The sequence below is a fragment of the Bemisia tabaci genome, chromosome 4 (genome assembly GCF_918797505.1).
Source record: "Bemisia tabaci chromosome 4, PGI_BMITA_v3".
NCBI lineage: Eukaryota > Metazoa > Arthropoda > Insecta > Hemiptera > Aleyrodidae > Bemisia > Bemisia tabaci.
In genome coordinates, this window is record NC_092796.1 from 58,911,776 (window position 1) to 58,925,930 (window position 14,155).

Genomic DNA, 14,155 nt, shown 5'->3' on the forward strand with positions numbered 1-14,155 from the left:
GCTGCCGACCGATTATTTAAATTGATTGACAAAGCTATATACAAAGAAGATAAAAGGGATATGGAGGGATCCTATTGGTGTAAGCGGGTGGTTGCAGTGGACAAGGAAGGTAGGTATAGACTAACTAATGGGAACCGACAGGATACCCCTTAGTTAGTTAGTCCATCATTTTCCCCCTTAGTCTGTAAGAACCACCAGTTTCAACCAATAGGATCCTTCTATACTCCCTATGTCTTATGTGTCTATCGCTTTGTCTATCGATTCCAACAATCAGTCAATGTAAGAGTGGCACTGCCGATTGTTTAAATTGATAGACTAATCTGTCGACAAATGACAAAAGAGATAAGAAGGGATCGTATTGATGGAAGCGGGTTGTTTCAATGGACAATGGAAGTAGGTAATAGACTAACTAACGGCAACTCACAAGATACCCTTTAGTCAGTTCATCATTTTTCCCTTATGTCTTTGAGGACCACTCATTACAACCAATAGGATCGCTCTTTACTGATTATGTCCTCTTTGTCTATAGATTTGTCTATGAGTTTCAACAATCAGCTTGCTGCCAACCGATTATTAAATTGATAGACAAAGCGATAGACAAAGAAGACAGAAGGGATATGGAGGGATCCTATTAGTGAAAGCGGGTGGTTGGAATGGACAAAGGAGGTAGGTAATAGACTAACTAACGTGAGCCGACAGGAGATCCTTATAGTTAGTCCATCATTTTTCGCCCTAGTCTGTAAGAACCACTCAGTTTCAACAAAAAGGATCGTTCCATACTCCCTATGTCTTCTTTGCCTATCGCTTTGTCAACTCGTTTCAATAATCAGTCAATGTTAGAGTGGTACTGGGTCCACACTAATCTGAGGGGAAATTAAATCAGATTATTTTGGACCTATCACAATTGTGTCATCTCGTTACTTAAGTATCTTCGGGTCAAATTTGTGATGCCGTTTTTTTTAAAAACCTTAATCGAGTTATATATGAGTTTAATGACGTCAGTTTAGCTTGATGGCGTTATCAATGACAAAATCATCGATCACAGGAGGTCGTCTATTCAGAGCCCAGAGTTTCAGAGGCCGTCAATTCCAAGTTTATAAGCTGAAGCCTCGGTCATTGAACCCGGAAATCGGGCGGCATGTTTACATAGCCAGTGGAGAGTGAGATTTTGAAATGAAAACTCTTCTTTCCAGTGTAGTCCATTATTTGACCAAATGGTCAATTTCGCGGAACAATTCAATGTGACTGAGCGGATTATTTATTATTCAGGATCTGATTTTGAACATGCATCTTATAGTAATCCGATTTCGTTCGGTAGAAATTATAAGACGTACACTGTATTAGTTTTTAAGTAAGAGCTCGCATCCATATGAATCGTATTTTGCAGTAAATCCATGGAAGCGCGTATCTGCATAGAGAAGCTAATGGTAAATAGGTTGTTACTTAAATGGGCCAGAAATGGACCGCGTTTAGCAGAAAGGAACCAAGTCACATCAGCTTTAGGCGTTGCCAAATTTCCTTTCATAAAACGCGAATTTCCTGATAAATTCATGACTAATTTCCTCCCAAATTTTCAGATTCAGAGCCTAACTTAGATCACAATGTTATCTAAAGATTCTGGAAAAAAATATTCATAACTTTCTTAAAAAATGAACAATTTATCGAAGGAAATTCGGCAACTCTCGAATGCTCATACGGCGTTGTTCCTTAGCACGGCAGAATAGTTGGCTGGTTTATGAGTGGAGCGACTACGCCGTCGGAGAGGATTTTACATATCCGCTTGAGGAAAATGTTATATCCATTAAAAGCGAAGTATGGAAGTTGGCGCTATCGATAGTGAGACTGAGACACTAAAACTCGGGATGACAGCCGGTGGAGTGGTGGATGTTGAATCAATTAAATTGAGCGAACGACGGGGACGCTCGGAGAACGCGTGCTTTTTAATCAAACAATCCGCTTCGTCGGCGCGGCAATCTGAATATTCGCTCATTTGAATTGTAAACATTCTTGAATGCCCTCCAGATCAAGATTTAGTAACAACTCAGTTTCGGTGATTGCTTCCCGATTTGCTTTTCAATCCCGTAATCTGTCGCTCGCTTCTCGATCGGAAGCTTAGGATCCGCGCAGCATCGAAAAGTCTGCCTAGAAATCCGGTGGCGCGGTGTGCTTTGAGATATTTCGATTGGTGTACCATTTAAACCTCCAGAAGAGGATCGATAGACAGAGTATCCGCGACGAACGCCTTAGTATAATCAGGGTGTCTACAAGTCCGGAGTGTCCGGAAATAGCACTGCTTTTTTAAGGGCGGTCCGGAAGTACTGGAAAAGTGCGGAAATTCCGCTTAAAGGTCCGGAGTTTTTTTAATTTTTGTCCCGATTTCAAATTTTTGAAATATTTCGAAAATTCGTCAAATGGAGGTACTGAAAAAGTGCGGAATTTTTCTGTTGGAGTTGGTACTGAATTTCTTGAGAATGTGCTGAAAAAGTACCGTAAAAGTACTTATTTTTGACCAGCCTGTTTTAGTAGACACCCTGATTATCAATTCTCCATCACAGCTTCAAATGGAGAGATATCAATAATCGATTATTCACGCCTCGCCACTCAATAAATCGCAAGTCTTTAAAAAACTGAACAAGCTGAAAGAACCAAGTCAAAAATGATGTATTATGGTATTTACGGTAACGTAAGATCGTTAATCAAAAGCAGACATGGATTTAAATTGATAGCCTTTACGAAACCACGTATCTCAATACTGGTATCTCAAAATTTTATTTTTTTGAAGAAAAACAAGCCAACTTAGAGCATGGAAGGTAATACAGACTATTCTGTTAATAGAGAAGATAAACCAAGGTATTTTACACGTAATTACGCTGAGTAGCGTTCCAAAGCAAACATAAAACATAAAGAAAACCTGCAATGTCGCAAATTGAGATACGTGGTTTCGGTCTTCAGTTATTGACGTGTCTAAGTATCTCCGATGGAAAGTACGCGCGTTGATGACGGCGCAGAGATACAACTATTCGTACTCGACGGATGTCCGCGTCGCATCTGCAAAATTGAAGGCGCGATGGCGCGAGGCGTGACTTAGCACTGCTGCTCAGGATTCCGATGATGAACACATTTGCACTGGTTCAGTGGCGTGGCGTGAATTGTAATGTATCGATTGTTATGTCATTTACATCTATCGTAAAGAATCGATTCTTTGGGTGTTCGCTGCGAACACCTTGTTTATCGATCCTTTTCCATGGGCTTAAATGATATAACAATCGATATATCGTCACCTTCCAGGCAAAGTATCACAAGCGCCATGCGACGTTTAAAAATGTCCGCCGCCATTTTATTTCTTTACTGAGAAATTGTTGGTTGAATCTGTTTGGAAATTTCACTAAATTTTATCGGCAGCACAAAGAAAATTCAGTGAAATTTTCGGACAGCTTCGTTGAACAATTTCTCTGTAAAAAAAATATAATGGCGGCGGAAATTTTTAAACGTCGCATGGCGCTTGTGATACTTTGCCTGGAAGGTGACGATATCGTAATTCACGCCACGCCACTGCACTGGTTACTCATCTTGAAATGACTCAAATGAAAGCAAGGTGGAAGAAACCAAAGGTGTCATTACCGCGGTGGATGACGTCATAAACCGAATTTTTCAAAGCGCGATATCTCGGTTAATATTGAACGTAGAAAGCTGCTGTTGGCCAGGTCTTAATATTTTTCGCTAATTGACAAAAATCAATCATTTATTCTTATAACACGCTTATGGGACCAGCGCAACTGACCCATTATAAGGCTCCTTATCGGAGATTCTTAAAGCCGAAAAGAGAAATAATTGTATGCAGTCCATACGTGATTTAAATCAGTGAGATCGAAAACACACCAACTCGGTAACTCGACAATGCGCAACTTTCATTAAAGACGGTCAATTATTATAACGGTTATTGAAGTTAGCGCCTCTGTTCCAACTTGGACCTTTAAAATGTCACCAAAAATCTTTCTCTTAGACTAATTTCTTCATCTACTGTGCAGTTTTGTGTGTGTTTTGACTATTTTCATTTTTCCGAGTTGGTGTGTTTTCGTTCTCACTGATTCATTTACCAACGAGGACGCATCTTTTTATCGTTTTTAAACAACGTATATTTGTGACTTACCTCAATGTTTATTGATTTGAAGTCGCTACGGATATAATCAATTATCGCAAAACCACCGCGCGGGTCTTCGTTGTCAGCCAGCGGGATCTCATTCCGAAACACCGAGAGCAGCGAGCGTTTAGGTATCGTAATTACAAAATTCTGAAACAATTGATATGAAAACCTTAAACTTAGTAATGAGGAATGGGAGCATATTTTAGACTATGAAAACGTGGCACTTTCGTGCACATCAGGAGCAATTATGAATACAATAATATTCACACGATCTTTTTTCCTTTAAAATAACATGTTTTTCGAAGATCATAGAATATAATCCTATTCTAGACATGTTTAAGATGAAGATGAAGATGTAAGATTTTTACATCTCCATCTTCTTCACATAGATATCACAACAGAGATATAAATTATGTTACAAATGCTTCCTCTTTGTGTGAACAAGGCATGTGCATGCATTGCGTAGGTATATCAAAACGATCTCCCTGAGGTAAGAAGTTTCCTGAAGTTTGATAAAATCGTGTATATGCATTCTCTCTGCTTTAAAATGTTTCCATTGTGGAGCCCCCTGAGTTTTGATGGTGACGGTCTTAGGAGAAAAGCGAAGAATGAAGTCGGAGGAAATACAGTAAATTCTCAGAAATTTCCCGACTGTGAGTAATCGGTCAAAAGATTACACGTGGAATCGAATGTTCCTCGAAAAGAAGTTTTACTTGGTGACAAGTTGCTTAGTTGCACCTTCGTTCTCCCTCTTTCACTAGAGAAAAACAACAATGTCTCAATTCTGCGAAAGGAAGCACTGATGTCAAATGGAATTTTATAGAATTCTCACGTCCAATACCAGCACGGTTGAAAGTATGATCCTTCTAATATTATTACTTAAATAATTTTCATTATAGAATTTTTTTCGTGCCATGGAGTTCGGTGAATTTTATTTCAATTTAAATTGGACTATGTTTAATAAGAAGAGAAGCCAGTTTTTTCTGAATCAAGGGAATCACGTCCAGTTGAATATAGATTATAATTATAATTTGTAAAGATCAATTCAGTCATTTGTAAAGATTCAATCAGTTTAATTTCATAAAGATGTGGTTCCCTTCAAAGACTGAAGGCAATTAAATTAGTCTTCTCATTTAAAAACCCCCATCACCTCCCTCAGAAATTTCAAAAATATGCCTTTTTTCTAGCTCTTCACTTATCAATCTCCCCGATTTTGTGAAAAACGCGTGCTTTTCACCGCACGAAATCACAAAAAACACGTAGATTTTAATCGCAGTTTTGCTAGAAAATTAAAACAGCGATTTTGCCACCTTTCTCAGTTAAAAACACCATTTTTGGGGCCTTCCCATTTTCACACGCGACCATCATGGTCTGCAAGGTCGTGTGGTCGAGAAGTTTTTGCACCCCTTTAAGAAAGGAGAGTGGGGGAGAGATGAGAGGAAAAATTGATGGGAAGTAAAATTTGAGCCTTCAAAAAATATATCAGTCGGCTCTTTAAGGATTTGACGGTGGTCATACTGTCAGACTCTTTATTTGCGCGCCTTTGCGTGGATTGCGCTGCACGGTGACAGCTCCGTCGATACCCCCTCCATCCCTCCAACCCTCTATCCCTCCATCCCTCCATTCCTCGTCATCTTTCCTCCTCTTGTCCTTGTGCGTCCTTTCCAGACGCGACGCGTCTAAATCCGAGGCTCAAAACGCGACTGAATCAGAAGCGTGGTATGCTTTGCGATATATCGATCGATCTTTCGTTTCAACCTATGGAAAAGGATCGATAAGCAGAGTGTTCGCAACGAACACCTTACTAATCGATTCTTTACCACATCTTCAACTGGGGAAATATCGATTATCGATCACTCACGCCTCGCCACGGGACTTAATCTGTTGAAAAAGTTCCAATACCCGGGTCCAGTTCCCAGCTTTCCCACACTTTCGTATCTCGTGAGAAAATGAGGGAAAGCTAACCCACCTCAACAATACTGCCGTGCTAAGGAAGAACGCCGTATGAGCCTTCAGAGGTTGCCATATTTACTTCAATAAAAACCGAGTTTACCGGGAAAATTGTTAATGTTTTTCTTCAATGTTTTCAAACAACTTTGTTCGCAATTTTGTTTAAAATGTCTGAAAATTTAAAGGAAAAATACGCATAATCTTTCTAAAAAATACATGTTTTATCCGGGGCGATTTGGCAACTCTCGAATGTTCATACGGCGTTCTTCCTTAGCACGGCAGAGCAGTCCAGCACGCGATGGCAACTCACTTTGATTTCCTTCACCAAGGTCGCTTTGGCCACAGAGATGTTGTTATATCTCTCAGGTTAAAAGCACATATAACTTAATAAACTATAAAGGAAGACATCGTTTATCCTCGCTTCTCCTTTTTCTTTAATAGCTTTTTGTATTCCTTTAGGGAGGGTCGCAAACTCGTATATCGACGGTGAAACTACCAAACCACGTATCTCGGTTTGCGACGTCGCAGACTTCCTGTCATACTTTATTTTTTAAATGAAAAACTACTTAACGTCCAGTCTTGAAAATTTCTGTGATTTTTTCTCTTCGTGCGGAGAAAATTCTGTGAAAATTTCAAGAAATGATATTGATTTGGTCTACTTCAAAAAAATAAAATGTGAGCGTAGATTTTTAAACACAGCAAACGAGATACGTGGTTTGGTAGTTTCACCGTCGATATGCAATAAGAAAAAGCAAAAATCAGCATTCAAGTTTCAGAGAGAGGATGAACCAAAAGGACCTGCTTCGTGATTACGCACTTTCGTGGATCCCGGCAATGAATGTGCAAATTTGATCTGCAGCGCATCTCCGATGTGTAAAAAATAAAAAAAAAACTGTTATTCCGGACCTTACCGATGAGCAAAATTGGATTGCATTTTGCAAAAAGGAACCAAGAGCATTGCAATGGTGCTAAAATTGTGCAATTCCTTTTGTCTTGGAAGAAAAACTTCTGATCATCTGAACATTCTCTATTCTACACGCTAAAATCTGTAAATTTAAGACAAAAATTACCATATAAATTTCATATTTTCGCATGATTACAGTGGTTTTATTGCAAAGGGTGAAGTTGCAAAATCTTAGCAAAATGGCATTGCTTCTGGTTCCTTTTTGCAAAATACAGTCCAATTGGAGTACAGTGTTGGCAGATTAAGTTGAGAGAACACTATTCGAATCCTGGTAGTAGCGCTAAATTTTCACGGAACTGACTAAAGGATCTGCAGGAATGTATTCTATTCGGCCTTAAGCCCTGAAAATTTGAAAAGCCTGGGTCATGGATGTGCCTGAATTTCTTGATGTCTACGGAAAATAAATATAAACCATAGATGCCTGAGTTCCCAAGGGAATATAAACCAATAAACAAGCAGGGAAAAAAAACAAGCGGGAAAGCTCTAATACGTTCGTATTAGAGAAGCGCTCAGTTGTTTTCTACATAGGCACGTTTTTAAGTTCCCCGAAGCAGATGAACAACGTTGAGTGAAAGAACTCGCCTCACCAAAATTTCAAGTATCAATTTTGAGAGAAGTAAACACAACTGTTAAAAAAATGAATTATAAAAAAACTATTAGCGTCCCCTGCTCTTTGATATTAGAAGCATTAAATAAAGGTTTAACAGATAAATCTATGAAATATGTGAAGCCCCTATCCGGCATCATGGTACTGAGGCGGTATGCCATTTGAACGCATTGCCCCTAGTTTACTCGAATTCTACAGGCAGGTCGAAATCAAAAAGCGCCATCGGCTAAGCGCGTAAAATGTAATAAAAAATGTCGAGGAAAAAAAATGTCCTTTCTCGCACATAGAATAAAGTGCGATACTTAAGAGATAAATATTTTGACCCGCGGACAATTCATCCCCATGAACTTGAAGGAGAGAAAGTAAACTTGAGCCTTTTTTCTAGCGATCCCTGTAATTGCATTATCCGTAACGTGCAAAGATGGCTCCGGGCGATTAAATCTCAGGCGCGGTTTCGTTGGCAAAGCGAAGAGAGCCAAAGTCCGCTGGGCACCCTAAAGCTTATCGCATGAGAACTAGCTGAGGGGCTTTAGCTGCATTAGCAACGCAACTACAGCAGTTTCGCAAGGTTTAATGCGTTGTTCCCCGGAGAGCCTTTTATCGGTGTAACATCCTGTAAACCATCGTGACCGCAAACACCACCGCAACTCACTACATGTACCGACACCGACTGCCGTCCATTCGAGGCCCCCCAACAACCAACGTTGCCGCTTGTGTTGAAATAGAACTTTTCAGGACGGAGCCTTTGTGAAAGTAGGGCTGAGGAAATCAAAACCGAGTCATTGACGAAAAATGCCTTTTTTATGAATCAGAAAAAATTTCAAATGCTCTTTCAAGTGCTGGTATCTTGGTGAATCCTAACTCGTCTTCGGATAAATAACCGGAGGACTGCGGGTTTACTTGACCCCTTCACGTTTTTGTTAGCTATACGTCAGACTGCTGTTACCAGTCTAAAACGCCTTCAGTCTCGCGCGATACTTCACTGCTCACACCAGAGTTAAAATATTTGTATCATAAATTATTGTGTAGAATCCTTCTCTTATCGAGCATTCACGCAAAGTAAATCGTTGTCTCGCATTTACTCGGAAAAACCTTTATTTAAACTCCTAGCATCATTTATTTTTCGGGGCATAATTGAGATTTTGGGTTTACAATATCTATTTTCCGCTTGTTGCGCCAAACACCGTTTAATATTCTCATGGTTATAAGGTCAAATATTCAAGCTCTACTTTGCATTATTCATGATGTTACGAGTTTTTTTAAGTGAATCGTTCCCTAGGCTAGTAGAGACGCCGTTTATTTCCAACAGATGTGTCCTTGAATCCTCCTGATTTTCGTCTTCAAACTTTAAAGTGCCATCAAAGGTTCTATTTTTGGGTGTTTTTTGGTGTGCGTATGTGTGTTCGCAGTAAAACATAATGTTTTATCCTATGTATTTGGTCAAGCAAACTCAATATTCAGATTTTATACATCCATGTAAATATTAAAGAAAGAATCGTTCGAAAATTGGCAATACTAGCTAGTCTATCTTGAGACTTGCAAAACCTTCCCTGGTATGATCAGTCCAGGCTACCTCCGCTTTTAAACTTAATTTCAATGCTCACCAGATAATCCTCCCTTTGCGTCAAGTGGTTGACCACTACCCTGACTGTGTGTTATCCCTCTGCTTTGAAATTTGTTCGATTTTACGATTATCTTATGGGTTTTGTTTTCGCGTGAAAGTGAATTTAAAATCTGCTGATTTATCGAGGGGCTCAAAGGCTCATGGTTCGACTGTTGTGTAATAAAAGAGACTCGAATAGCAACTAGCACTTTGCTCATTGTCAGATCTACCCACTGTGTTCATTGATTTAGCATTATCGATGCGCTTGCAACAATGTCGATTCGTATTAAAGGTTGTGGTCGAAACGATACGAAAAGGAGTGAAATAATCACTGGAAAAAAAAGTCGCTTGGATCTAGAGCCCAGACTCTTAAAAACATTGACAAGAAAAAAATACTCTTGATTCAAACGGATTTTTGCTTTAATCAAAAGGAAATCCGCTTGAATCAAGAGGCTTGGCTCTTCGATTTAAGGAAAAATCCGATCGAATCAAGCGTACTTTTTCTTGTCAATGTTATTAAGAGTTTGGACTCTAGATCCAAGCGACTTTTTTCCAGTGATGCCGCTAAGTAAAATAACATTTTGGAGCTAAGTTTTCAGGCATAAATTCAGCGTTGTGACTTGTGACTTATATGATGGAAGTCAAAAATGACATCGTATTCGACGTCATGACTAAAAGGCTAGTTTGGTGTCAGCAAGTTTACCGCGCGACGCACACTGGACCGAATAAAAAGGAGAAGTCAGAAAAAATGTGGAAACTTGAGAAAAAGCTTATATTTTTGAAAATATAAAATAAAAAAGTTTAAAAGTGGTTTCATTAGTTTTTCAGTGAAATTCTCTTTCAGAAACGCCCTTTGAAATTGAATTTTTGGCGAAACTAACATCAAAATTTGAACTTTTACCCAAAAATTTCATGTCCGACCTCTTCTACAAGCTCATTCCACCGTAGGACGGAGGATAGGTTGCTGAAAATATGCTTATTGATCGGGTTTTTCTTGGAAAATGACGAAGGAAATGCCCTGTAGAAGGGCGGCATCAAATGATTTAAAAATTTCAGGGAGTTCCAACTCCCTGGAGGGCTGTAGAACGATAAATTACAGTGGCGATTAGGTGTCGCAAAGCGCCATGCACAGAGCGCTGTAACAGCGGCTTCATGTATGCATTTTTGAGTTGTAGATTTTGAAATTTCTCTGAAATTTGTCAAAATCATCGCATGCCGATTGAAACAAATTTTAATAATATATTTGAGGCTCCATGTCAACTCAAAATTTGGAATGTTGCTGCACAATAAGTAGGACTAAGAATTTTGCCGTTGCTAAAAATTTGTTGTTGGTTCTTTCAATCTTTCCCAACAACTTTCAAAAGAGTCCAGATCTTATGCCCCAAAAATTGACTATCATCGGGCCAAAATGATTTTGACTCAAGTATACTATTTCTTTGCACGCGTTTATTAGGAGAGACCCGTACTTCATTTTCATCCAAAACTAATAGCAGGGTTTTTTTTTTTTAAAGAAAACACATCTTTTACTTTACAATGTATGAATATGAGGGGCTTGGAGGACAAGGTGCATAAGTGCAATTTTTGAAAAAATTGAGTTATGAATGATTCCAATTCAATCTAGTCTTAATGCATATTCTGTAAAAATTCGCTCCAAAATTCCAATTTTTAAGCATCAAAAAGTTAGTTTCAACTTTCTCGCCGCCATAAGCATTCATGTATTTTCGAAACTTCAAACACGTGTTTCTCGAAATAGCAAAAACTGCACCTATGCGCCTTGTCCTCCAAGCTCATCATATGTGATTTTAGTGGAAAGACTCGTGTGTGTGCGCCAGTGCACGTACGTGATATCACACAAATTTGCGAACAAGTAAACGTATAATAAAGCCAAAACTTTGCTCTCAACTTTTTTGGATCAATGCAGCTTATTGCGTAACTATATTCGCTGAGAGTTCTCAGAGTATTTACTTTCGAGGAGGAGGAGGAGTGGAGAGGAATATCTCTTACAGAGCAAGCAAATGGGTGCAAAGAGCGCGAAGGAGAAGGAGGCTTCGTTCCTTAAGAACCTACTTTGAAAAGATTCAGTCTCTACGACGAGTTTAATAAGCTTAAAATAGCATGGAACAGTCGGAACACAATTAAAAGCTCTCGGCACAAACATTTTTTCTCTCTCTATGTTGATTTCAGATGTCGTTCGATGGTACCCGTGTTACGGCTTCTGCATCGCCGAGTTTTCACAAAGGCATGAGGAGTGTTGAAGAGAGGGGGTTTTCATGGCTTTTGTCTTGCCACCGCCCATTGTTTGATATTTAATTAAGAGTACTGGTTTGAGCAATCTCCTCTTTAAACATAATTATCGTAGGTCAAACCCTATATCTTACCCATCTTATTTATACCGTAAAGTAAAATCTGTCTTAAAAATAATGTTAATTTATCGTTTCTGATGTGAGAAAACAAACCCATAGAACTGTAGTTTATGGTAAATTGGATTTAAAACTTCGTAAAAGCGCTCAGCTGATAGGAAGCGCTTTTTGATTCCAATCTGCCTCTTGAATTCTAGCATACTCGTGGCAATTCGTTCTAATGTTGCATCAGCCCAACAACAAGATGGCGGATAGGAGTCTAATATATTTAGCATAGATTAATCGGTGATAACTTTATTTAGTGCCTCTGATGCCAAAGCACGGAGGGCGATAATCCATCCTCTATAATTTATTTTTTTAGTGGTAGTGTAATTTTCTTAAAAGAGCGACGCCAAAAACGACCGTTTTTTGGCACAATTTGGGCCAGAAGGGATTTTTCTGAAACCGGGCCCAAACGATACCTTATGATACCCTAAAACTCTGGTAAAAATTTTAGCTTGAGTATACGCACCGTTTTTGAGAAATGGGGGGGGGGGGCAAAGTTGCCAAATCGCCATCATTCTGGACAGCATTTTTACAGCAAAAAGACGGGAAAAATGGACGAAAAAGTTACACTATTGATGGGTTTGGGCTGTAAATGTTCTTATTGAGCCCCCGTGCATGTAACTGTGTTCAGTTTCAAAAATTTTGGACGTACAGTGGTCCAAAATGGGGAGAAATCGTGGACAGATAAGGATTCTTTGTCAAACTTTTTAAAAATGGAAGTAAAATTGTTGGTCTCCTGCAGAGATCATGGGGAACAATGTTCTTATCGGTCTTCAATGCATTCAATTGAGTTCAGTTTATCAAATTTTCATCGCACAATGGTCCATAATGGGAAATTAGAGGACAAATTAAGATCTTCTGTTGAAATCTAACCTAACCTAACCTAACCTTTCCTAAATCCATAGAAAGGATTTATTGTAAAGTATTATTCTAACTACAATTATTCTCTGACAACTAACTAGGACAAAAACCACCCAGTTAGCCGGATTTTAAGGATCCAAAAGCTAAGTTCCTCCTGAATTACCGTTTACAGACCTCATTTGTTCAGTTCAAAACAGTGAACATGGATAGCTTTTATTGGCTACTAACTTATTTGGAACATACACCTTTCGAACCTAGTGAAAAATCTCATAGTTTCATGTTATTTTTCAAAAATTTCAACAGAAGATCTTAATTTATCCACTAATTTCCCATTTTGGACCATTGTGCGATGAAAATTTAATAAACTGAACCCAATTGAATGCATTGATAAGAACATCGTTCCCCATGATCTCTGCAGGGGACCAATAGTCGTACATCATTTTTAAAAAGTTAGGCAGAAGATCTTTATTTGTCCACTGATTTCCCATTATGGACCATTGTGCGATGAAAATTTGATAAACTGAACTCAATTGAATGCATTGAAGACCGATAAGAACATTGTTCCCCATGATCTCTGCAGGAGACCAACAATTTTACTTCCATTTTTAAAAAGTTTGACAAAGAATCCTTATCTGTCCACGATTTCTCCCCATTTTGGACCACTGTACGTCCAAAATTTTTGAAACTGAACACAGTTACATGCACGGGGGCTCAATAAGAACATTTACAGCCCAAACCCATCAATAGTGTAACTTTTTCGTCCATTTTTCCCGTCTTTTTGCTGTAAAAATGCTGTCCAGAATGATGGCGATTTGGCAACTTTGCCCCCCCCCCCCCATTTCTCAAAAACGGTGCGTATACTCAAGCTAAAATTTTTACCAGAGTTTTAGGGTATCATAAGGTATCGTTTGGGCCCGGTTTCAGAAAAATCCCTTCTGGCCCAAATTGTGCCATTCTTGGCGTCGCTCTTTGTAGTCGAGAGCATGGTGAGCGAGTTCTCGTCTCCACGGCACTCATCTTCTTCGGAGAACTTAGGAACGCGCCCATACAGAAAATATCTAAGCGGTTCTTTGGTACGAACGTATTAGAGCTTTCTCACTTGCTTCTTCATTGTTTTCTTCCCCCACTGGTTGTTTGACCAATATTCCGTTTGGAATCGACAGTCATCCATAGGCATTATTCAGTGTTAGCAGACATCAGGGTGATAGACACATCCGTGATCTAGGCCTTTCAAGTTTTCAGGGATTAAGTATATACAGTCGAACCTCGATAACTCGAAGCTGAAGGGAAGCGATGAAAAATTCGAGTTATTGAGGTTTCGAGATTATCGAGGTTTCGAGTTAACGAGGTTTGGAGATGAAAAATTCGAGTTATCGAGGTTGGAGGTTCGAGGTAGGTGCTAGGTCAATTTAGAAAAAAAAACCGTTATTTGTCCGTTAAAAAAACCGACATCAGAAAATTCACTCTCCCGTTTCCTTTTGCAGCCACGTGCCCCGTCACTTTTTGAAAGTTCAAGGATCTTCTCCTCGTTTTTTAATATCGTTGAGAGGGTGCAGGGTGGGATACCGAACTCTTTTGCAATTTGTTCCTTTGTCTTCGCACCTCTGTTTTTTACCGCCTC

At 39.2% G+C, this 14,155-nt stretch overlaps 1 protein-coding gene across 2 annotated transcripts in view; it reads right to left on the minus strand.

Annotated features, from left to right (window-relative positions):
- Positions 1 to 14,155, minus strand: part of mAChR-B (muscarinic acetylcholine receptor) — a 210,965-nt gene that overhangs the window by 158,931 nt on the left and 37,879 nt on the right. For both annotated transcript variants that reach the window (XM_019059487.2, XM_019059486.2), the window contains exon 2: positions 4,151 to 4,291. The gene's annotated coding sequence lies outside the window, so the exon portion shown is untranslated. The remainder of the gene's footprint in view (positions 1 to 4,150; positions 4,292 to 14,155) is intronic.